The sequence below is a fragment of the Aegilops tauschii genome, chromosome 4 (genome assembly GCF_002575655.3).
Source record: "Aegilops tauschii subsp. strangulata cultivar AL8/78 chromosome 4, Aet v6.0, whole genome shotgun sequence".
Classification (NCBI taxonomy): domain Eukaryota; kingdom Viridiplantae; phylum Streptophyta; class Magnoliopsida; order Poales; family Poaceae; genus Aegilops; species Aegilops tauschii.
This window is the reverse complement of record NC_053038.3, coordinates 404040005-404064502: the sequence shown is the minus strand read 5'-3', so window position 1 is coordinate 404064502 and position 24498 is coordinate 404040005. Positions and strand designations below refer to the sequence as shown.

Genomic DNA, 24498 nt, shown 5'->3' with positions numbered 1-24498 from the left:
GGTAAACGATTCTTGTGCTGTCTACTAGCCCTGCTCTCCTCGCAACCCTGCGCCCCAGCAACCGTAGTAGGGATTCTCGTGATCCCATAGGTGTCGTTCCACACCGACATATTTGGCGCGCCAGGTAGGGGGCGCAATTGTGAGAATCTGGTCTGGTAGTTAGCCTAGCAGTTCTTCGTCGCCATGGCCCCTAAGAAGAAGATGGCCATGGCGGTCGGCTCATTGGGAGCCGAACGCCCCGTGCCGGTGCGGACGAGCAGCGGATCGGTCGCAGACAGGACCCAGGCCGCGGCCTGCGAGCACCAGCTTCGCCCAGCCAGTCGGAGCCTGGCGAGCGGCGTCGTTCGCGCGCCAGACGACCGGCTACACATCGCCGGATCCAAAGACGGAGCTGGCCCCCCCGCAGGCGGCACAGGGCCCTCCAGGGGCGTCGTTTTGCCGACTCCGGGCGGCGCGGCGACCTCCAGGACGCCTACACCGGCAACCACCGCGCGTTCTTCCCATGGTGTGCGCGTCGAGCAGCGTCACCACGTTGGTGACCCTGGGCACCGCCGTGGGAAGAGCCATGTGCGTCATCGGCAAGATGAAGGGGTTCAGCACGCTCGCCGAAGTGCTGGTGAAAATGGCATGCAGCCGCTGGGTCGTGACGGAGCTCCTTCAAAATAGTTAGAAGTCGAAGCGCGTCGCGATCCACGCAGCTGTCGCCGCCGCCCACACCGGCGGAAGCTTTGGCGCGCACGCAGCTGCTCCTCGATTTCCCTCCTGCTACTGAGAAGCTCGATGAGTGGAGGGCCGGAGCCACGTCGCCGTCGCCAACAAAGACGATCCGCGACCAGCGGGGCCCTCGGGTCAGCGCCCCACCGAGCCACCACATGTTGGCGCTGGGAGGACCGAGGAAGCTGTGGCCATGGTGCACTCTCCTCCTCCTCGCCAGCCGCCGCGGGCCTCGGCCCGTCGTGACGACGCTTGTGATAACATCTCCATAGCGTCGTCCGACCCGCGGACCCTCCGCGACCAGCGCCGGGTCCTTCGGGAACGAGCTCACGAAGACGCTCGAACCACCGTCGAGCGTCGGTGCGAAACGCGCCGCTAGTCGGACAAGCGGGCAGGACCCGCTATGGACCACCCGGCACCGGGGGGCTCCGGCGGCCTACCTTACAAGGTGGGCTGCCCGGCCTTTACCCGTGAGCTGCGGCAGTTCCAGTGGCCGTCCCACCGCACGTTCAAGCCCGACGTCGGCGAGAAGTACACTGGCAAAACCCATCCGTCCGAGTTCCTCAGCATCTACACCATCGCGATGCAGGCTGCTGAGGCTCGCAACGACAAGGTGCTTGCCAACTATTTCCCGCTGGCGCTCAAGCCCGATGTGATGTCTTGGTTGATGCACTTGCCGGTGGATTCCATTTCTTTTTGGTCGGATCTGTGCCATGAGTTCGTTGGCGCCTTCACGGGAGGCGACCAAGCTCATGGCCAGGCCAGTGATCTGCACATCATTCCCCAGAAGGAAGGGGAGACCCTGTGCAAGTACATCCAGAGATTCAGCCGGGTGTAGTACAACATCCGCGACGTTCATCCCGCCGCTGTGGTTAGCGTGTTCCACCAGAACGTCTGCAATCGCAAGATGCGCGAAGAGCTGGCGATGACCAAAGTTAAGGACGTGGCCGAGCTCTATGCTCTGGCCGATAGGTGCGCCCGGGCTGAAGAGGGAAGGAAGTACCCCGGCGAAGACACCGGCGCGGAAACCGACTCTACCGATGAAGACGCCGCTACCCCGACGAGGAAGGGCCGGTGTCGCAACAGGAAACGCAAAGGCAAGACCGTGCTTGCCGTTGAGGGATCTGACGACACCGGTGCCGGAAAGAAGGTCAAAGTAGACGCCCCCGGCAAGGAGATTGCCGGGTGCACTGCCTGCCGAGCCTTGGCGGCTACCGACAAGCCAGGAAGCTCCGGCAAGCAATACTGCATGATCCACCGCACCAAGGGCCATGACCTCCAGAACTGCCGGCAAGTCGAGCTGCTTGCTGAGAAGCAAAAGGCTGAGTCCGAGAGGCGGGACAAGCAGAAGGACCAGGACAGTGCGGAGGGGTCCGGCAAGAAGCGTGGCGGCCAAGGAGGCCGCCCCGGCAAGGACAACCAGCAAGAGAGGCCCGCCCGGGGCCGCGACAAGAAACAAGAAGACGATGATCACGACGAGGACGACGAGTCTGGTGAGCAAGGGTTCCAGAAGGCTACGGAGGCCATGTGCGTCGATGGCGGCGCCTCGCTGCATACCTCTCATCGCCAGCTCAAGCAGTGGGCGCGTGAGATTACAGCAACAGAGCCGTCGTTCGACGCTCAGAAGCCGCTGAAGTGGTCCAACACGCCCCTCATCTTTGACGCCGAGGACCACCCTGACCGCACTACCGCGGTCGGGTGTTTGCCATTGTTGGTCTCACCAACGATACGCAACCTCAGAGTGAACAAGATGTTGGTTGACGGCGCGGCCGGCTTGAACCTGATCTCGCCTGTCGTGATCAAAAAGTTGCAAATCCCTGATGGAGACCTCGAGGAAACGGGCACGTTTTAGCTAAATTTTTTTAAATAATACATTTTTTATCAAATTACACAAATATTACGCCGAAAAAATATTTTTCACAAATAATACACCGTCGGCCCGCAGCGGGCCGACTGGACCTAATCGGCCCACGGCAGGCCGATCGGCTTGCTGCTGGCCGACTGTTGGCCCGCCTGGCACGCGTCGGCCTCGGATTGGGCTGGCCACGTCGCGGGGGGGAGGGAGGGAGCTGTCGGCGCGGGCGTGCCCCTGTCGGCCTACCGCGGGCCGATCGGCCAGCTGCTGGCCAACAGGGTGCGGCCCCACCTCGCGCGCGGCTGGCCGGCTCCCTGCGGCCTTATCCTCCCCTTCCTCCCTTCTTCTTCTGTTCTTCTTCTGTTCTTACCTTCTCCTCTCTCTACACAAAAATGCCACCGATTTATACACCTAAATGAGCAAGTTTTTCGCGATTTTGGCGCCGTGAATGGATTCAACTCAGTTAGGGCAGCCAAAAGAGGTCTCGATCTACTGCTGGGGTAGATCGTGGTGGTTGTGGTGAGCATTTTGGTGGAGGTGGTGGTGGTGAAGTTGGGGCAGTGTGGTGGTGGTGAAGTTGGGGCAGTGTGGTGGAGGTGAAGCTGTCGTTCGTCGTTCTTCGTTGGAGGTGGAGCACCAGCAGTTTGGTGGCCGCCGTTCGTCGTTCTTCGTTCGCACGCACGCTTCAAGGGTATATTTCAGCAAACATTTTATTTTTCATAGGTGCTCTGGTAGTATTTGTTAATATGTTTCGATGTGAAATAAATTAGGTGTGCGATTATTGTTATTTGCCCCGATAGTATACGTAAATATATTTAGATGTCAACTAATTAGTTGTGTAAAAATGTGTAGTTGCTCCGGTAATATTCCGTACTATATGTGGATGTCAAGTATTTAGGAGTGTCAGTATTTGTAGTAGTTCCGAAAAAAGGTCCGTAATATAGGCAGTCCAGTCAAATATATTAATCTGTCAATATTTGTAGTTGCTACGGCAAATATTCGTAATATACTTGTAGGTGTGTGAATTGTATTAGTTGCTCCGTTGATATTCTGTAATATATAGCTAGGTAATATATAGACATGTCTAATATTTATTAGTGGGGATATTAAGTTGTTGCTTAATACTTGTATTTCGTTGTTGAAAAAAAATAGGTGAGTCGAGATGTCCGATGTAGTGAAGTTCAGATTTTACTACGGTCCTGGTACTGTCCAAACAACTGAGATGGGAGCAGATCTGAGTGAATTTACTCACATAGAGGTGCCAATGAGCGCACCACAAACATGGTCTGTCAGTCAGTTGAAAGAATGGATTGCGGCAAGTTTAGGTCTTGATACTGAAACACACACCGTCGGTGTTCATGCATTGTGGACACGGTCAAGTTCAATAATTTACTTTTATTTGAGGCCAATAGAGGGAGACTCCAATTGGGTGCGGTGGTTACAAGGTTGTGAACGAAGGGGATGCAATCCTGTTGCTTTAGTGCTTCCCATCGTGAAGGAGGTCACTGCACATGAAGGCGAGGGTGGCTACGAAGGACAGAGCAGTCAGGTAGAAGGAGGAAATGCTTATGGTTACGAACAAGGACAGAGCAGTCAGGTAGAAGGAGGAAATGCTTATGGTTATGAACCAAGGCAGAGTAGTCAGGTAGAAGGAGGAAATGCCGATGGTGATTACAATGGCGAGGTGGACGCTGACGAGGTAGATGGGCACATGCAGAACTAGATGGAAGAAGAAGACACCGATGTTGAAAGGGGTCATGCCGATGATTCTGACGAGTCAGATGAGGAAGAAAATGCAGAGGAGGTCCCGAATCCTGCATCGTGGAATCATGACTTCTCATCTGCAATGACCGTGAATGATGGACATGATTCAGCCTGGCAATATCACCAGAACAATATTGCGACGGGTGTTATGTATCCGAACAAGCAAGCCCTGAAGGATGCAATAATTAATTGGGCAATGTCCACGCAAAGGGTTTTCACAGCTCAGGTGTCCAGTCAGAAATTCCTGACAATGGTATGCAAGAACGCAGATTGTCCCGCCAGGGTGCACGGCTTTCTCCCTAAGTATGGCACAAGTTGGGTGATAAGTGACTTAGTTAATCACACTTGTCTTATTCCCTGCATCCCTCAAGATCATGCCAACCTGGTACAGCGGTGAGGGCACTTGTTGAAGCAGTAGCTGCACAGTTGGCAACAGGAACAATGGCCGTGGAGGAGGAGCCTGTTGGGCTATGTGACCTGCCAGGCTTTGACCCACCTGGTACTAGGAGAAGTCTTGGGAGGTCAATTAAAACCTTCGAGCAGTGGATAGAGCATGAGCCTCTGGAGAGGTGGTCTTTGCTACATGACACACATGGAGCAAGGTACGGTGTCATGACAACGAACCTCGCGGAAACATACAACTTTGTCCTCAGAGGAAACCGGGCATTGCCACTTACAGCCATCGTTGAGGGTATTTTCTATGGCACCGTCAAGTATTTTAGAGATAGACGTCAAAAAGCAGAGCAGCATATCTTGAACAACCCAAATACACGGTACTGTGAAAGAGTCACGAAGTACATGGACAACAAGATGCAAAAAGCTAGGTCACACACTGTAGTCGCCATCGGTAATTAAGAAAGAAGGTTTGAGGTCCGCTTAGCTAACAACAAATTCGGATGTGCAAATGAGTTGAGGACGCATGAGGTGAAAATTGGCAATGAAGCCTGGCCAACGTGTGAGTGCACATGCAATAAACCGAAATTGCTTCACCTACCTTGCTCACATGTACTTGCTGCTTGCGGGCAGCTTGGAATGGACGCAATATCGTTTGTGTCTCCATTTTTTCTGAAAGAGTCTGTCCTCAATACCTGGACAGGTGAGCTGATGGGTTTTCGATCAATGGGTAATTTCAACAACGTCAACCCCGCCGAAAGGCGTTACATTCCAAACCCAGAGCATATGCGTACAAGTAGAGGCAGACGGCAGTGTCAGCGCATCCGGAATGATATGGATGAATCTGAAGCAGGAGGTCCGACTAGGCAATGCATTCTATGCAATGAATTTGGCCATAGGGATACTAATTGTCCCACTTTCGTCACTGGGCGTGGACGAGGCAACCGGGGAAGAAGAGGAGGTAGAGGCAGTAGAGGAGTAAGGGCGAGAGGAAGAAGCTAAGCTAGTAGTAGTATGTTCTGAATTTGTATTAAGTGTGGTGTGGCACTATGTTCTGAATTTGTATTAAGTGTGGCACTATGTTCTGAATTTGTATTAAGTGTGGCACTATGTTCTGAATTTTTATTAAGTGTGGCACTATGTTCTGAATTTGTAATAAGTGTGACACTATGTTCTGAATTTTTATTAAGTGTGACACTATGTTCTGAATTTGTATGCATGCAGCGCTTGAGAGGAGATTTGTATTAAGTGTGGCACTATGTTCTGAATTTTGTATGTGCAGGAATGTCGGGATTGTGGTTGCTGAATGGGGACATTGATAGGGGTCATCGTGCTGCGATATGGTATGAGCGCAAGCTTGAGCCTCTGGTCACTCGCACTCCTAAGGAAAACTGGATGATACACTCAGGATGGCTTCAGCGGTACGTGCTTTATTAATTTGCACACTGACATGCATATTAATGGGAGACACTAACTGAAATGTTCTCTGATGAAGGTTGAAATGGGCCAGCCTTTTACCTTTCGCGCGTCTGGTTGAGTCTATCCCGGGTGAGAAACGCCTCGCCATCGATGGGTCCTTGCTGAGCTGCTTAGTGGACCGTTGGAGGCCAGAGACCCACACGTTTCACTTCAGATGGGGAGAGATGGCTCTTACTCTGGAGGATGTGTCACTTTTGCTCGGACTACCGTTGGCAGGTCATGCCGTAGGACCGTTGGACGCACCGGCTGGTTGGGAGCGAGCTCTTACACAACGTTTTCATGGTGTTTTTCCGGATGCTCCGGATCCGGTATGGGAGCATCACGGACCTAAGTATGAGTGGTTGCTAAATTTCCGGGTAATTTCCCCTACCTATTATCTTCAAGTTATCGTGCATACAGTTTTACAGAAAATAATTGCGGCTTACTAAAACTTTCTCTTCGCTTAATGCAGATCCAGAACTTCCGGGCGCCGTTGACTGCGGAACAGATCACTCGGAGCCTGGAGGCCTACTTAATGTGTCTTTTCGGCAAGGTGATGTTCACGGAGAACCATGTCACCACTATTAGCGCGCTCTACATCCCTATGGCACTCGAGATAGCGAGCGCTCAGACGGCGGATCAGATCAGATAGAGGAGTTGGGGTTCGGCGGTCTTAGCGGCTACATACCGAGGTATGTGCAACGGTTGCCAGCTTACATCGAGAAAGCCAGCCCTTCTTGGATGCCCTCTATTCCTATAGCTGTGGTCGTGGGAGAGGTTCTCTATAGGGCGACCAGATGTACGTGTTCATGAGCCTATAGACGCCACGTTTGATGTTGACGGCATCGACATGCCTACTTTCGGTCTGTGTTGGACACGTCGCGAGGTATGCACCGTGTTGTAGTTTAATGCAACTTTTTTCTGCACAAGAGATAGTTCGATGCTAGCGGCTACTAACTTTTCTTCTCTGCAGAGACGCTTTGCTAGTGATCAGACCAGGAAGGCATACACAGCATTGAACGAGCAGTTCGATGCGTACACCGGGGTCATCTGGCAGCCCTACACGGAAGCAGCCATACAAGCGAGATACCCTGGTGGTATGTCTGTGCTACGCACAAGGGACCGAGATTACTGGATGACAAAATCTAAGATCATCTTCGATGTCTTTGTCGAGGAGATGGCACAACAGAGGGTTATGAGGCAATTTGGTCTTCTGCTGTTGGAGCTACCTCCCCCTATAGAGAACCCGGTGCCAGCACACATCCACAGGTATTAACCAGTTTTTCAATGTTGCATTATCTTTCATAGTACTCCATTCGAAGCTTTAGGTAATTGTTGAACACACACCACAATTTTAGGACGACAAGGAAGGGCATGACCAGGACAACTGATGACTGGCTAGTTAGACTAGAGCCGTATGTTATAGAATGGGAGACAGCAAACACAAATCTATGGCACGAGAATCACAATTTCGATCTCGATGAATTCAATCTCTATTTGCGGCGCTACATGACCGGAACACGGTTACGCATCGTTGAGTACTCCCACCCAGAGGAGATACCGGATCCTACTCCGTCGGATATGTACCCGAGCTATGATACTTCGGGCTCTAGGCAGTACGCGGTAAGATATATTTTCTTTACGTAATGTTGTCACATACTTTGACATGCAAGAGACAGACATTATTAATCGTCATGGAAATTTGTAGGCTACCTTGACACGCGAACTCTACGACGACGTGACCACCTTTGGACGATCACTATCGTCTGGACCTCTTCTTCAGCATCGTCCAGTGCTACAGCCCTTCTTGGAAAGAATTCAGAATAAGATACGGACTGTGTACGAGGCTATGACGTGCACCCGGAGAACCGATGTTGTTCAGCACCAACAGCAGCAGCCGCGTCACTCCATGCACCGACATCAACCACGTCCACGTCTAGCACATCAGCCGACAACCAGGCCACCCCGTCCTGACCAACCTAGCAGTTCTACGTGGCACCCGCAGCACTATGGTCCCACGTCGAGCTTCGTGTTTTCTCCACAGCCACAGCAACACGGTCCCTCGTCGAGCTTTGTGTTATCTCCACAGCCACAGCAGCATGGTCCCTCGTCCAGTTTCGTGTTTGAGCCAGAGCAGCCATCACAGCCAGCAGGTATGTGTCTTCATATTTATTGTTTTCAATATTAATTGACGCGACCTCATTCTTCATGATGAAACGTTCCATCGCGTAGGAGCCTACGGATATCAGGCGTCTATGTCGGCATCACATGATACGTGGGGGAGTGATCAACATCCCGAGGAGAACATACAGGCTCAGATGTCGTCACTGACGCTTCTATCTATCAGTAGAGACATTACCATCTATTTCTGTGTGAGACTTATGTCTATTCTATGTATGAGACAAATGACTATGTACTTATGTATGAGACATATGCCTACTCTATTTTAGTACTCTGTTATCCGAACTACAAGATCATATTTAGATAGAACATAATACTCATACAACAAGACATTACAAACAACTAGATAGAACTACATCTAAATTAAATGGTACGTAACTGAACTCACAACATACAGCATAAAAACTACATGAAGTCATCATCGTCATCCTCGATCGATGCAGAACTCTTGCCCTTCGACGATGAAGAACTCTTGCCCTTCGACAATGCAGAAACCTTGCCCTTCGATGATGAAGAACTCTTGCCCTTCGATGATGCAGAACCCGGAAGCGGCGGCATGAAGATATCATCTTCGTCCTCGCTCTCCTCAGTCCATAAACATGGATTATTTGCTGCAGTCCTTCTGAAAGTTTCACTCTTCGGCACCACTACCTTCTTCCACCTGTCATGCAACCTAAGAAGTTCTTTACGTACCTCCTCATAGGTCCTTTCAGGCCACCCAGACCTACGTAATTGGTGAGCCAACTCATTCATTATGGTGTCACTACCGGTGAGTTCGTCCCATGGAACTATCCTATTATCCATCCTGAAATCGGTAGCTAGCCTCAGAAGAGTCCTGCTCATCCCAGGGTGAAAACTATGATCGAAAGGATAATGGGACATCTCAACTACACTACACTGGAATGCTTATCCACCTCCGTCTGAAGGGGGTTTCATAGGTAGAGAGGAGAAAATGGCGGGAAAGAACGACTGCGGTATGGCGGGAAAGGGTTGGCGGGAAATGGGTGGCGGGAAACGGGTGGCGGGAAATAGTTGGCGTGAACATATGGTGGGAAAGAATTGCGGGAACATATGGCGGGAAAGGGTTGTGCGGAATACGTCATAGTTTTAAAAAAACGTGGATCGTTCGGGGAAAAAAATGGTGGCATGCACCAGTCGGCCCACAGCAGGCCAATTAGTCCTTGTCGGCCCACTGCAGGCCAATTAGTACCTATCGGCCAACTGCAGGCCGACTGGACCCTGTCGGCCAGCTGCAGGCCGACTGGACTTGATCTGGTGGCCGACAGCCCAATCGGCCAGCAGCAAGCAGATAGGCCACCAGTCGGCCTGCTGTGGGCTGACTAGGCTCAGTTGGCCTGCAGCGGGCCAACGGTGTATTATTTTTGAAAATTATTTTTTCAGCGTAATATTTGTGTAATTTAATAAAAAATGTATTATTTAAAAAAAATTAGCCACGTTTTAAGGGGTCAATCCGGGGAGGAGCCAGCCGAAGGGAAAGGTCACACTGCCCGTGACGTTTGGAGGAGAGTTGAACTACAGGACGGAGAGGATCGACTTCGACGTAGCCGAGATCCCCTTGCCCTACAACGGGATCCTCGGCCGCCCAGCACTAGCCAAGTTCATGGCGGCGTCACACTATGCCTACAACATGCTAAAGATGCCTGGGCCGTTGACCATCATCTCCGTCCCCTCCGACAAGAAGGACGCGCTGATCTGCGCCGACCAGCTCTACCGGGAAGCAGTTGCAGCGGCTGCCGCCAAGGCATCTGCTCCTGCCGCTGAAGCCCCGGGAGGGAAGAAGAAGCCCGGCAAGACCTCTCGCACCCACTCCGGCAAGCACACCTCCTCGGAGTGTTGTGCTACCGTCGAGGACGTGCCAGAGAGCTCTACCGACAAGAGCAAGAGACCCAGGGCCGAGCCACCGCAGACCAAGAAGGTGCCCATCAGGGAGGATGGCACGGGAGGGGCCTTCACCATAAGCTCCACCCTCGACAGCAAATAGGAAGGCGCGCTCGTCACCTTCCTGCGGGCGAATGTTGACGTGTTTGCATGGCAAGCATCCGACATCTCCGGTGTTCCCAGGGAGGTGATTGAGCACCACCTAGCTGTCTGCCCCCACGTGCGGCCCGTCAAGCAGAAGGTCAGAAAGTAGGCTCTGGAGAGGCAGGAGTTCATCACAGAAGAGATCAGGAAGTTGGAAGCGGCAGGTTTGGTGAGAGGAGTGCTCCACCCGACGTGGTTGGCCAATCCGGTAGTGGTGCGCAAGGCGAATGGGAAGTGGAGACTGTGTATTGATTACACAGATATCAATAAGGCTTGCCCTAAGGACCCCTTCCCGTTGCTGCGCATCGACCAGATTGTTGACTCCACGGCCGGGTGCGATCTGCTATCATTCCTCGACGCCTACTCAGGCTACCACCAGATCTTCATGACGAAAGAAGATGAAGAGAAGACAGCATTCATCACCCCATGTGGTACGTATTGCTTTTTATGGATGCCTTTCGGGTTGAAGAGTGCTGGCTCAACGTTCGCAAGAGCAGTCCAAATTGGTTTTGAACCTCAGCTCCATAGAAATATGGAGGCCTACATGGATGACATAGTGGTCAAAACCAAGGACGGGCCAACTCTTGTGCAAGATCTGGAAGATACATTTGCTAACCTGCGCAAGATCAACCTCAAGATGAACCCTGAGAAGTGTGTCTTCGGCATTCCGTCCGGCAAGCTTCTCGGGTTCTTTGTGTCACAGCGCGGGATGGAGGCAAACCCAGACAAGGTCAAGGCTATTGAGCAGATCGAGGCGCCCAAGCGGATCAAGGATGTGCGTCGGCTCACCGGTTGCGTTGCCGCCATGAGCCGATTCATCTCTAAGTCCTCCGAGCGCGCCCTTCCCTTCTTCAAAATCTTGAAGAAGGCAAGCCCAATAGAGTGGACCCCAGAAGCCGAGGCAGCACTGCAGGATCTGAAGAAATACCTTTCCTCCACGCCAATACTGGTTGCGCCTAAACCACAAGAGCCGTTGCTGCTGTATCTGGCGGCGACGAATCAAGTGGTCAGCGCCGCACTGGTGGCACAGAGGGAGGTCGACAAGGAGGCAGAAATGGCGGCAAAACCAGCGGATGGCAAGCCAAAGATTCCCCCGGCAGGGCCTGGTGCCGACAAGGCGCGGCCCCCGGCAGAGTCTGGTGCCACCAAGGCAGTGCCCGCGCAGTCGAGTGAGGTGGTGCCGAGGAAGAAGATGATGCAGCACCCGGTTTACTTTGTCAGCTCCCTCTTGCAGGGGGCTAGGTCGAGGTATTCCGGCGTGCAAAAATTGCTCTTCGGCCTCCCTATGGCCTCGAGGAAGCTACGTCACTACTTCCAAGCCCACGAGATCACTGTCGTCATCCGCCTCCCGTTATAACGGATACTGCACAACCCAGATGCAACCGGAAGGATTGTGGAATGGGCCTTGGAGCTGTCAAGCTTCGGTTTAAAGTTTGAAAGTACCTCGACAATTCAGAGCAGAGTATTGGCGGAGTTCATCGCAGAATGGACCTCGACGCCTGACGAAGAAATCCAGGAGACCACTGTCCCCGGTGAGGAAGCAGACCGCGACTGGATCATGTACTTTGATGGGGCTTTCTCGCTGCAAGGCGCCGGTGTCGGTGTGCTGCTCGTCGCACCCACCGGAGAACACCTCAAGTACGTGATCCAGATGCACTTCCCCAGGGAGATGTCCACCAACAACACTGCTGAGTATGAGGGATTGCTTGCCGGTCTCAGGATCGCGGCAGACCTCGGGGTTAAGAAGCTCATCGTCAGGGGTGACTCGCAGCTCGTTGTCAGGCAGGTCAACAAGGATTATCAGAGCCCATTGATGGAAGCTTACGTAGATGAGGTGAGGAAGCTGGAGGAACGCTTTGACGGTATCCAGGTGGGGCACGTCCCCCGAGCGGAGAACGACATCGCCGATTACCTGTCAAAGCATGCCGCATTCAAGCTACCTGTGGAACCAGGTACCTTTTTGCTCCGGTTAACTCAACCATCCGTCGAACCATCAGCGGGGCAGAACAAGCGGAGGAGATCAGGTCCCGGCAAGTACTTTCCTACCGAGGCCCCTGGGGCTGCCGGCAAGGGTGCTGCCGCGGACGCTGAGCCTGCCCAAGAGCAACTGGCTCCGGCAGGGCATCAAGCCCTGGCCGTAGAGACAGTCGCTCCCATGGCGGAATAGATGCCTTTGGTCCTTGCCGTCGAGTCCCAGGCTCCGACATGGGCGCAGCATACCGTCCAATTCCTCCAAACAGGGGAGCTTCTTGAGGAGCAGGAAGAAGGGGAGAAAGTAGCCCGTCGGTCCGCCCTGTACCAGTTCATCGATGACGTCCTGTACCGGAGAAGACCGAACGGTGTAAAACTCAAGTGCATCCCCCGGGAGGAAGGACTGGAGCTGTTGGCAGAGATACATGGAGGCATATGTGGCTCCCACATAGGGTCGAGGGCCCTTGCCGGGAAGGCGTTCCGGCAAGGTTTCTTCTGGCCCACCGCCCTCCAGGATGCGACGGCACTAGTAACCAAGTGTGAAGCATGCCAGTTCCATTCAAAGAAGCTTCATCAACCAGCTCAAGCCCTTCAAACAATCCCTCTCTCCTGGCCATTCTCGGTCTGGGGGCTCGATATACCGGGCCCTTTCCCCCGCGCTGTCGGGGGCTCTGAGTACTTGTACGTTGCAATCGACAAGTTCACAAAGTGGCCGGAGGTGGAAGCAGTGAGGAAGGTGACTGCTCAGTCAGTCGTCAAGTTCTTCAAAGGACTGGTCTACCGTTTTGGTGTGCCAAACAGAGTCATCACCGACAACGGCACGCAGTTCACAAGCCACACCTTCATGCAGTACATCCAAGACCTCGACAGCAAGGTCTGTTTTGCTTCAGTGGCACATCCACAGAGCAATGGCCAAGCGGAGAGGGCAAATGCTGAAGTGTTGCAAGGCCTGAGAACGAAGACCTTTGACAAGCTGCACAAGAGTGGAAGGCGCTGGATTGATGAGTTGCCGGCGGTTCTTTGGTCGATCAGGACGACGCCAAATCGAGCCACCGACCAGACACCTTTTGCCCTGGTATACGGGGCAGAAGCAGTTCTCCCCACGGAACTCATATACGGGTCACCTTGAGTGCTTGCTTATGATGAGCTTGAGCAAGAGCCGTTGCGCGAAGATGATGTGACGCTCCTTGAGGAAGATCGTCTTCGGGCGGCTGTGAGAGCGGCACGCTACCAGCAAGCCTTGCGCCGCTACCATAGCCGCAAGGTTCATGCCCGAAGCTTTGAGGAAGGCGACCTTGTTCTTCGGCGCGTTCAGTCGGCCAAGAATTCCAACAAGTTGACGCCAAAGTGGAAAGGCCCTTATCGGGTAATACGAGTCACCAGGCCTGGCGCAGTCCGCCTGGAGACCGAGGATGCCGTCCCAGTGAGCAACTCCTGGAACATTGAGCATCTTCGCAAGTTTTACCCGTAAGGCATGGCTTGCCGGGCCTCCTGGCAAGCCACCTTTTGTACAAGCTTTGCCGGCAAGGCATGTGACCCTTTGTACAAAGCCAGGCGCAGACCCTGAGCATAAATAAATGAAGCGCTGGCGCCCTAAGTCATAGCATGCATGGTAGGTCTAGTCTCTTCCTCGGTTAGGGTTGATAGTGCTCAGCAGCGACTAACCCCTAGCTTAGAGGTCGAGTGCGCGTCTATCTGTTCCTCTTATGTCCTTTTTTGGTTCGCAGGGCACATGAGCACTTCTGCTGAGCTACTTGGAAGAAAGGAAACGGACCGGTGTCCCGACCCCGGCAAACCAGAGTTGCCGGGGGCTACAAACTCGAGGATCCAACCGCGGCAAGATAAGACTGCCGGGGGCTGCAGATCCAGATAAGTCTTTTTATCCCCTGTCATGCATTTCGAAACAGGACTGGGGCATGTGAAGCCTCGTTTTTATCTCTAGGCTGTCATGCCCCCTTTTTTCCCATACCTAAGGATTATTTCCTGGGTCCGGATTTGGTTGTAGCCACGGTGGCAAGGAGGTAGAACGAGGAGCCTTAAGCCCACTTCATCCCTGCCTCCGCCAAGAGCGCGAGAACGGTCAAATGGAGTGGGGGGAACGGCAAGGCCTGTTGCCGGGCGAAAAACATTTATCTTAAACAATAACGAGGATTCGCTCCTTGTCGCGAGATTTACCCACGAATGAAAAGCCCGGCAAGCATCCCTTTTTCATTAAAAACATCCCATACAGGTACAATTCGTACGAAATGAAAAACATGGACAAAGGGGATTACAAGCTTTAAATTTAACAAGGCCCGCAGGCTTACAGATTAAAAAGGGATAAGGTGCCCGTGATCCCTTTCTTGTCCCTCTCCTCAGGAGGCAGGTCAAGGAGGCGAGAGGGAAAAAGGGGCGCCAAGGCGAGCTACGAGCAGCAGAAAGCACCAAGAGAACACCTCGGTCGCCGCCCACGGGCGGGCTGGTGATGCAGGTGCCGGAAAGGAGCTGGAAGACGAGGCGGTAGGACCGACAGTACGCGATGAAGGCGTCGGTGCCCGCGTACTCCGAGTTGACGGCCTTGCCGCCCGCCCTCTTCCTCTTCCGCAACCTCCCTACGCCAGCCGCCCAAGGAGACGGCCCCGAGAAGTTCAAGGAGCTGGCCCTGCCCCCGGCAAAACCCTGCCGGAGGAGCGGCCAGGTGCAAATGCTGCTGCTGCAGCACCCGCCAAGGCGCGGGGCGTTTGACGCCTAGTCGGACTCGTCCCCGCTGTCCTCCTCGTCACTTTCGCTCGAGGAAGAGCTTCCATCGTCGGAATCTCCATCAGAGGAGCTCTCCACGCAGCATTTCAGGCGAGTTCCAAACTCTCCGAAGACCTTGACGGAGAGCAGGCCGTCCTCCATTAATTTGAAGTAGAGGACGAGCCCCGCCGTCAGGCTGTGGATGCGGGCAAACGTCTTCTATCCACGACGGAGGTACATAACCCGAGGAGCCGGGAAGTCGACGTCGACCCGCGTGCCCCCATTCCCACAGCCCCTCATGTGCAACCTGAGGGTCTGGGGCGGGTCACGCTCCATCACCCGAGCAAACGGGGCAGGGAGACGAAGACGACGACGCGGAGGCCGGCGCAGCCTGATGAAGAACTCGCAAGGCTGGTCTTCAACATGGCCCTCCATCGGGAAGGGCATCGTTGGCAGGGGCAAGACCGGCGTGCCGCCCCGTCCTCCTCTTCCCCGAGCGCTACGGCCTCTGCCCCGGCCTCACCCCCTCCCCCTTCCCGTCGCGGCCGGTTCCACCACCGCGGGCTCATGAGGAGGGACGCGCTGTCGAGCGGCGACCCTCGCCGCCACCATCGACGGACTAGGATTCCCTTCTCCATGGCGGGTGAGAGCAAGAAGCAGAAGCAGGAGGAGATAGAAGGTGGAAGAATGCGGGATGCCATCCCCCCTTCCCCCTCTTTATAAAGGAACGGGGTTGAGGCTCGGCCGCCCCGCTCGGCCAATCCAGACACCGGAGGCGCAGGGAATTAGGACCGACCCGCTGCCCCAACCAGCGACGGCCCGGTTTCCCGCCTCCACCGTTTGCCACCCCGAGCGCATGAAAGACGCGTGGCAGACGTGCAGAACTGAGGGGACGGGTGAGGCGACCTCTCCCCACCCCGTGATCGGGGGGAGTGGACGCCTTGAAGGCTGCGCCTCCACGCCTCCCTCTTTTTTACGGGGAGGGCATGAGCCGCCTCTTTACTGCGATATGACGCATGCGTGTGGAAACCACCCCACGCATGCCGCCCACGTCACGCACACCCCTCCACGCCGCGCCACGCGCGCGGGTCGTGGGAAGCGGAGCGCGCGAAGAGTCTTACCACGGTAAAAACCGCCCCACCTGCCCGTGCACCGTTTTGGGCCTGGCCCAACAACGTGTCGCACTTATGTGTGGCCTAGGCCCGGGGGCTCCTGTCGGTGTACAAAAAGAGGGGCACACTTTTGTACCCCTTTACCTATGCACGGGGAGTCGGAGTCGCGCCCACGACCACACCAAGCAGAACAGGGGAGGTGAGCCAAGGTAAGACCGAAGCCCAAGACAATCAAAGCAACGCCAAGGCCAAGACCACAAAGAGCAGAGGGGCGAAGCAGGTTCCCCCGGCAAGACCCTTGCCGGGCGGCCTCAGCGGCCCCGGCAAGACCCTTGCCGGGACAGCTCGCCCCACACCAACAGAGCGAGCCACCCTTGAGCCCACGGCCCCCAACGCCGTCATCAACATGGGGCCAGGGCTCGGGAAGGCACCTCTGTGGTGGCATGCAGATCTTTGTGAAGACATATTCAACATCAGATGAGGATCAGAAGACGATGATTCTCGGCAAGATCCCTGCCGAGGAAGGCCACAGACCCCTGGCAAGGTCCTTGCCGGGGGACGACAACACGCCACGGCAAGACCCTTGCTGGGCCACCCGGCAAGACCCTCGCCAAGGACGCCAGCGGGGCCACCGCCAAACCCGCGCCGAACAAGCTTCCACCACCGTTCACATGCAGCTGCCAGCCCAACCAGCTGGGCAGGCACCTGCGTGGCAACATGCAGCTCCCAGGCCAACTCATCGAGCGCCTGCGTGGCGGCATGCAGATCTTCGTGAAGGCTCCGCCACCGCGCCACCTCAGCTGCCTGACTGCCTACATGGCACCACGCACCTCATTGGCCAGGGCGCATGTCAAGGCGAGGAGGAGCGGCGACGGACGGGATGGGCCTCGCCCCCGTCCCCAATAAAGCAAGGGGACACCTAAGCTACGCATTAAATGCGTCTTATCCTGTAATACGAGCGATATGCTCAGGGCACTGTATGCCTTTCCACGTCCTGTGTGTCACGGTGGCTGCCCCTTTCAACTATAAAAGGAGGCCCATGGCATACTGGAGGAGGATTTGGCTCTTTCGAACCACGCACTGACCACAGCTAGTTCGAGAGCTCAAGAACTCTCAGAAATACACCCACCAAAGCAGGACTAGGGTTTTACGCATCCTCGCGGCCCGAACCTGGGTAAACGATCCTTGTGCTGTCTACTAGCCCTGCTCTCCTCGCAACCCTGCGCCCCGGCAACCGTAGTAGGGATACTCGTGATCCCAAAGGTGTTGTTCCACACCGACACAATATATGAGCGTGAGCCATGGACATAGCACTATGGGTGGAGTAGACTATAATGATTGAGGTTGTGTGAGAAGACAAAAAAGGAGAAAGTCTCACATTGACGCGGCTAATCAATGGGCTATGGAGATGCCCATCGATTGATGTCAATGCAAGGAGTAGGGATTGCCATGCAACGGATGCACTAGAGCTATAAATATATGAAAGCTCAACAAAAGAAACTAAGTGGGTGTTCATCCAACTTGCTTGCTCACGAAGACCTAGGGCATTTTAGGAAGCCCATCATTGGAATATACAAGCCAAGTTCTATAATGAAAAATTCCCACTAGTATATGAAAGTGACAAAATAAGAGACTCTCTACCATGAAGATCATGGTGCTACTTTGAAGCACAACTGTGGAAAAAGGATAGTAACATTGTCCCTTCTATCTTTTTCTCTCATTTTTTTATCCGGAGTTTCATCCCGGCTTGTGGGGGAATCATAGTCTCCATCATCCTTTCCTCGCATGAGACAATGCTCTAATGATGATCGTCACACTTTTATTTACTTACAACTCAAGAATTACAACTCGATACTTAGAAGAAAATATGACTGTATGTGAATGCCTCCGACGGTGTACCGGGATATGCAATGAATCAAGAGTGACATGTATGAAAAATTAAGCATGGTGGCTTTGCCACAAATACGATGTCAACTACATGATCATGCAAGGCAATATGACAATGATGATGTGTGTCATAATAAACGGAACGGTGGAAAGTTGCATGGCAATATATCTCGGAATGGCTATGGAAATGCCATAATAGGTAGGTATGGTGGTTGTTTTGAGGAAGATATAAGGAGGCTTATGTGTGATAGAGCGTATCATATCACGGGTTTTGGATGCACCGGCGAAGTTTGCACCAACTCTCAAGGTGAGAAAGGGCAATGCACGGTACCGAAGAGGCTAGCAATGATGGAAGGGTGAGAGTGCGTATAATACATGGACTCAACATTAGTCATAAAGAACTCACATACTTATTGCAAAAATCTACAAGTCATCAAAACCAAGCACTACGCGCATGCTCCTAGGGGGATAGATTGATAGGAAAAGACCATCGCTCGTCCCCGACCGCCACTCATAAGGAAAGCAATCAAAGAACACCTCATGCTTCAAATTTGTCTCACAACGTTTACCATACGTGCATGCTACGGGACTTGCAAACTTCAACACAAGTATTTCTCAATTTCACAATTACTCAACTACCACACCTCTAATATTACCACCTTTATATCTCAAAACAACTATCAAGTATCAAACTTCTCTTAGTATTCAATGCACTTTAAAGTTTTTATCTTAGATGCCTATCACATTAGGACTAATTTTATAACCAAAGAAAATTACCATGCTGTTCTAAAGGACTCTCAAAATAATATAAGTGAAGCATGAGAGATCAATTATTTCTCTAAAATAAAACCACCGCCGTGCTCTAAAAAGATATAAGCGAAGCACTAGAGCAAAATTGTCTAACTCAAAAGATATAAGTGAAGCAATAGAGTATTCTAATGAATTCCGATTCATGTGTGTCTCTCTGAAAAGGTGTGTACAGAAAGGATGATTGTGGTAAACTAAAAAGCAAAGACTCAAATCATACAAGACGCTCCAAGCAAAACACATATCATGTGGTGAATAAAAATATAGCTCCAAGTAAAGTTACCGATGGACGAAGACAAAAGAGGGGATGCCTTCCGGGGCATCCCCAAGCTTAGGTGTAGTGACCAGACCTCAAATAGTCTGTGCTGCTGTGCACCAGTGTCATCCCTGGATCAGTAATGCTGACACGCACAGTACAAATGGAGGATTTATAACAGAGTAGCAATCACACACTTATTACATCGAATATCTCCAAGGAGAATAAGTATGATAAATATGGCTTAAGGCCATCTAAATACGATAACAGCGGAGACTTGGAAGATAAGTGACTCCATCAACTCCAACGGCATCACTGAGTATAAGACCACGACCTAAGGCACCTTACTCGTCGTCTGAAAAGACTGCAACATGAAATGTTGCAGCCCGAAAACGGGTCAGCACATAGAATATGCTGGCAAAATAACACATAGAGAATAATGAACATAATAATGCTATACTACATGCATATATGGCTGGTGGAAAGCTCTATGGTTACAGTTTTGCGAAAAGCCAATTTTTCCCTACTGCAAAGGAATAAATTTTATTTAACTATCATGGTGGTTGTTAAACATTGAGAAGGTACCTCCAACTCAATCCCAATTAAGTGTCATCATTGACCCAACAAAATTAATTAAAAGTAACACGATGATGAGATTCACATGATAATCCAGGTACTAGATACTCAAGTTGTCCATAACCGGGGACACGGCTAACCATGATCAGTTTGTACACTCTGCAGAGGTTTGCGCACTTTTCCCCACAAGACTCGATCGCCTCCGCTTGATTCTCGCACTACATGATGTTTGAGAAACGGATGACCGAGACACAGTCTTTCAGAAACAATCACTCTTTACTCCGGATGGACAGTTACACCTACTTTCCCCTACATCTGCTAGCCCACCTCTTCAAGAGATCATGTAACCTACTCAACTATGCTAGAGCCCATAATAGCTTGTGGCTGCACACGGAAGTTTCTAGCATGAATAATCTTATGATCCCTTTGAGCCTGGGTGGCGGTCCTTATAAAAACAGACAACACTGGGTTCTCCAGGTGCCTCAATCCACCCAGATGTGAGTTTGAGTTGCCACCTTAAGTAAACCATTATTAACAATCTCACATCTGTCATGAATATCTCTCAAACCCAATCCACGTCTACGAGCATAGCATGGCAATATAAGCAACGTAGAAAGTAACTCCCGAGGGTTTGATAATAAAACAGGTAATAGGTACTACCTCAACTACTTCCCAATACCCACAGTTTAATAGATCCTAACCATGCAATGTTTGAGGATTTATCTAATGCAATAAAAACTGGGTAAGGAAGGGTATGATCAAAGTGTTACTTGCCTTGCTGATGATCCGCGAAACCTAGAGATTCGAAGTAACAAGCGGCGCACTCCGGGTACTCTATCGCAAACAAACAAGCAAACAATAAGTACTCATCTAATGCACAAGTAAAACTCGAATAAAAGATCCAACCAGAAAGTTCAACTTAAGAACTCCGGTTTGCAAAAAGAATCAACTCGAACGAAGCAACGAAAGTCAAACGGCGAAAGAAACAAGCTTCGTTTACTAATCTGGATCTAGGTCAAATTTTACAGTAGCAAAACCTTTTTTGAGTAGGTTAAACGGAAAGAGAATTTCGAGACGAAACTCTAGGCGCTTGAATCGCCTGAGTCCGATAAACGAGCGAAAAGTTAAACAAAAACGAAGATCCGATCAGAAATCGAGATCTGGATTAATCGCGGAAAAATCCGGCGAAAAAGAAAACTGACGAACGGTTAAAGAACGGACGTTCGTCAACAGCGAAATTCCGACGAACACGTTCGTTAAAACGAACGGGTCGGTGAACGTTCACTAAATAATAAAACCGAAAAAATAAACCGATCTAGGTTTTTTTTTAAAAACGAACGGTTTTTTTAAACCGGCAACGGCGTCGGATCGATACCTCGTCGGGACGGGGCTCCGGCGGGGTCGGCGGGCTCCGCGGGGTCCGGCGAGGGGCGGCGGGGTGCGGTGGCGCTTGGGGCGGCGATGGGCGGCGTCGGCGGCGGCGAACGGCGAGCGGGCGGCGAACTCGGCGGCGGCGCTGCGGGTACGGGCGGCGGCGGCTTGGGCGGGGCTCGGGGGTGAGGGGAGGGGCGGCGGCGGGGTATTTATGAGAGGGGGGCTGCTTGGAGGAGGGGCAAGGCGGCGGCGGCGGCCGTGCTCGGGGCGGACTCGGGCGCGGCGGCGCTCGCGTGCGCGCGAGGGAGACGGCGGGGCTGGGCCGGCCGGCTCGGCTGGGCCTCTGCCCGGTCGGGCGCGGTGTTTTTTTTTTAAATTATTCCGCCGAATCAAAAAAATCACAGAAAATAAATAAAAATCCAAAAATGATAAAACAAATTTTGCCCGTCTAATTAAAATAATTAGAACAAGGTGAACATTTTTTTGACACAAAAATGCCGTTTTGAAAACGTGTAATTTTTTTAATGCAATTAAAATTGCAAATAAAATCCGGATAAAATCCAATATATGATTTTAATATTTTTCCTCCAATATTTCAATTGTTTTGGAGAAGTCATATTTTCTCCTCTCGTTTATTTTTTTAATATGAAATATTTTTCCGGAGAGAAAATAATTAAAACCAAAATCCTCGTTTTATTATTTGATGAAAATCAAATATGATAAATCGGGAAAATCCCCAACTCTCTCCGAGGGTCCTTGAGTTGCATAGGATTTATTCGAGGATTTGCCAAAATGCAATAAAATATGCTATGCAATGATGATCTATGTATAACATTCCAAATTGAAAATTTGGGATGTTACAAACCTACCCCCCTTAAGATGAATCTCGCCCTCGAGATTCGGGTTGGCTAGAAAACAGGTGGGAGTGGTCCTACTGTAGGTCTTCCTCTCGCTCCCAGGTGGCTTCATCTTCCGTGTGGTGACTCCACTGGACTTTGCAAAACTTGATAACCTTACTGCGGGTGACTCGGCTGGCATACTCGAGAATCTTAACTGGTTTCTCCTCATAGGTCAAATCACTTTCCAGCTGAATCGCTTCCAGCGGCACTGTATCTCTCAGTGGTATCTCAGCCATCTCTGCGTGGCACTTCTTCAACTGTGAAACGTGAAATACGTCGTGAACTCCTGACAATCCTTCGGGCAATTCCAACTTGTAGGCAACTTCTCCCATACGTTCCAAAACTCTGTATGGTCCGATAAAACCGGGCGCTAGCTTTCCCTTAACTCCAAAGCGCTTCACTCCTCGAAGTGGTGATACCCGAAGATAAACTCTGTCTCCGACTTCGTGAACTGTCTCCTTTCGTTTAGAATCCGCAGAACTCTTCTGTCTGGACTGGGCTACCTTGAGCCTATCGCGAATCAACCTCACTTTCTGTTCAGACTCCTTAATCAAATCTGGTCCAAACAACTGACGGTCTCCAACTTCGTCCCATAACAACGGTGTTCTACACCTTCTTCCGTACAAAGCTTCGAAAGGGGCCATCTTCAAACTGGTTTGATAACTGTTGTTGTAGGAAAACTCTGCATATGGCAAATGTCGTCCCAACTAGATCCATAATCTAGTGCACAAGCTCCCAACATGTCCTCCAAAATCTGTTTGACTCTCTCAGTCTGTCCATCTGTCTGTGGGTGAAAGGATGTACTAAATTCTAGCCTGGTTCCCAATGTTTCATGTAACTGCTTCCAAAATTTCGAGGTAAACTGGGTTCCTCTATCTGATACAATGGTCCTTGGAACTCCATGCAAACATACGATCCTGGTCATGTATATCTTTGCCAACTTAGCGCTGGTGTAAGTGGTCTTCACTGGAATGAAATGAGCTACCTTCGTCAAACGGTCGACTACAACCCATATTGAGTCAAAGCCGGAACGAGTCCTGGGCAATCCCGTGATAAAATCCATGCCTATTTTATCCCACTTCCATTCGGGTATCGGCAATGGTTGTAGCAATCCTGCTGGCTTCTGATGTTCTGCCTTCACTCTCTGACATACGTCACAAACTGCTACATACTCCGCAATATCCTTCTTCATTCCGGTCCACCAGAAAGTATCCTTCAAATCCAAATACATCTTGGTATTTCCTGGGTGAATCGAATACGGTGAATCATGGGCCTCTTGCAAAATCAACTTCCTGATCTCCGGATTATTGGGCACGTATACGCGGTCCTCGAACCATAAGGTATCGTGCTCATCCTCACGAAATCCCTTGGCTTTTCCTTTGCTCATCTTTTCCTTTATCTCGTCAATCTCCTTGTCTGTCTTCTAAGCTTCTCTGATCTTTTCCATCAAGGTAGACTGAATCTCCAATGTCGCTAAATAGCCTCTTGGGACTATCTCCAAACATAGCTCGCGAAGGTCCTCAGCTAACTCCTGGGGTAACTCTCCTGTCATGAGGGTGTTGACATGGCTCTTGCGGCTCAACGCGTCTGCTACTACGTTAGCCTTTCCTGGGTGATAATGCAATCTCATATCATAGTCCTTAATAAGCTCCAACCATCTCCTCTGTCTGAGATTTAACTCCTTCTGCGTGAAAATATACTTCAAACTCTTGTGATCCGTGTACACCTCACAATGGTTTCCGATGAGAAAATGTCTCCATGTCTTCAACGCATGCACCACGGCTGCTAACTCCAAATCATGCGTAGCATAATTCTTCTCATGGGGTTTAAGTTGTCGTGAAGCATATGACACAACTCTTCCTTCCTGCATAAGCACTGCTCCAAGTCCTCGACGAGAAGCGTCGCAATAAACTTCATAATCCTTGCGTTGATCTGGCAGAATCAACACTGGTGATGTAACCAATCGTTTCTTCAATTCTTGGAAACTAGCTTCACAATCCTCAGTCCAATTGAATTTGGTGTCCTTCTTCAATAGCTCAGTCATGGGCTTAGCAATCTTCGAGAAATTTTCGATGAACCTCCGGTAGTATCCTGCAAGTCCAAGAAAACTCCGGATTTCTCCAACTGACGTGGGTGATTCCCAACTTGTTACTGTGTCCACTTTGGCGGGGTCTACTGCTATTCCTTCTCCAGAAATAACATGTCCAAGGAATCCAACTTCCTTTAGCCAAAATTCACATTTGCTGAACTTGGCATATAACTGATGTTCTCTGAGCTTCTCAAGTACCAATCGCAAATGCTCCTCATGCTCTTCCTCATTCTTGGAAAAGACTAAAATATCGTCAATGAACACCACGACGAACTTATCCAAAAACTCCATAAACACTTTGTTCATCAGGTTCATGAAATAGGCAGGTGCGTTAGTCAGACCAAATGACATAACGGTATACTCATACAGTCCATATCTGGTGGTAAAAGCCGTCTTAGGTA

General features: G+C 51.4%; 1 long non-coding RNA gene across 1 annotated transcript; it reads left to right on the top strand.

Annotated features, from left to right (window-relative positions):
* Positions 1-7013: 7013 nt before the first annotated feature.
* On the top strand, positions 7014-8034 carry LOC141021537 (uncharacterized). The gene is made up of 3 exons (XR_012182863.1): positions 7014-7070; positions 7158-7807; positions 7893-8034. It is a non-coding gene; the product is annotated as an uncharacterized lncRNA (long non-coding RNA).
* The last annotated feature ends 16464 nt before the right edge of the window (positions 8035-24498 follow it).